We start from the raw sequence: 1,334 nt of genomic DNA, 5'->3' as shown, positions 1-1,334 counted from the left end.
CCTCTTTTGAGGTCGCTTTTCCGCAGAAACTGCCTTTTTTCCGCTGTTCCACACACACCCCGACCACCCATCCCTCAGCGCCCTGTCCGAACGACTGGCCTGAAAGCTGTCCGGCTGCGCTGCATCCTGCTGTCCAGCGCGGGCAGGACCGGTGGGGAGCAGACCCTGATGCTGAGTGCCTCAGCGGCAACCCAGGCATCAAAAAACCACCTTTTGTTTTTCTTGAAGGCCAAAGACTGGGGGAGGAGTGCCGAGGCAGGGCAGGGAGTTGGCCCGTGGGGAGGGAGCATGAAGGTCAGACCACATTTTATTCCTATTTGGCAGTTCTCAGCATAAATCCCCACCAGCTACACCGCGGTGGCTCCGCAGCCCGCCCCTGAGGCTTGGCCCCTCCTGCACCTCTTGGGGATTTTTTGGGAACCCGACACTGGTGTCGAGCCCCATTCCCACTCTGCAGGGCTCGTCTGGTGTGCTGGGGACACAGAGCCCCCCGAGCTCTGACCCCCTCCCATCAGCGAACCGGGACTAACCCCCCACAGCCACCCCACCGTCCTGCTGTGGGCCTTGGACCCGCGCGCGAGCAGGCTGGGATGGGGGGGGCTGGTTAACGCTGCACATCCCTGTGGCGTGGGGCTTGATGGGATGCACAGACACCCCTAGCTAGAAAGGAGCAGCTGCTGGGGCACACCAGGTAACAATTCAACCATGTTTTGAGCGAGGGAGGGTTAACTCCGGACCGGCTTCATGCTCTCAGTGCTCCCTGGCCCCAGCAGCCCCAGCTCCTGAGGGTCTCCCTTGGGTTGGTGGAAGATCAGTGGTGATCTGCAACCTTAGTGAGCTCAGGTGTCCCTATATGAGCTAAAAATCACTGTATTTTTAATTACTACAACAACATCTCCAAGGTCGTCTTCCTGTTCAGACAAAGGCCATGCTCTAACAGCCTCCACAGTCCCTAGCCCAGTGTTCCCAGTGAACCCCTGGAACCGGTTCCCTGCACCCAGCCTTCGGCACTTGCCTTGGTGTCACCGACACCCCCAGCTCTGCCCTGCCCCAGCACGGCCATCCCTGCTTGGCACACCCCGTCCCCACGCGCCATGAAACATGGAGGCAGACACAGACACATTAAAAATCATCTGGGGAAACGCCGGCGGTGGCGGGCAGGCGTTAAACGTTCCAAGTGTGAACAACCGGCTGCTAAATGACACAGCCTGGCTACAAACTGGGCAGGAGAAATAAATGGTCAAGACGGGCGAGTCCTGCGGGCTGACAGGATTCTGCACCTGGCGCAGCTTGGAGCAGCTTTCCCTCCCACCCCCCCCCCCCCCCCGCCACAC

This window comes from Buceros rhinoceros, unplaced genomic scaffold (genome assembly GCF_000710305.1).
Source record: "Buceros rhinoceros silvestris isolate BGI_N320 unplaced genomic scaffold, ASM71030v1 scaffold27050, whole genome shotgun sequence".
Taxonomy (NCBI): domain Eukaryota; kingdom Metazoa; phylum Chordata; class Aves; order Bucerotiformes; family Bucerotidae; genus Buceros; species Buceros rhinoceros.
This window is presented reverse-complemented; position numbering follows the sequence as displayed.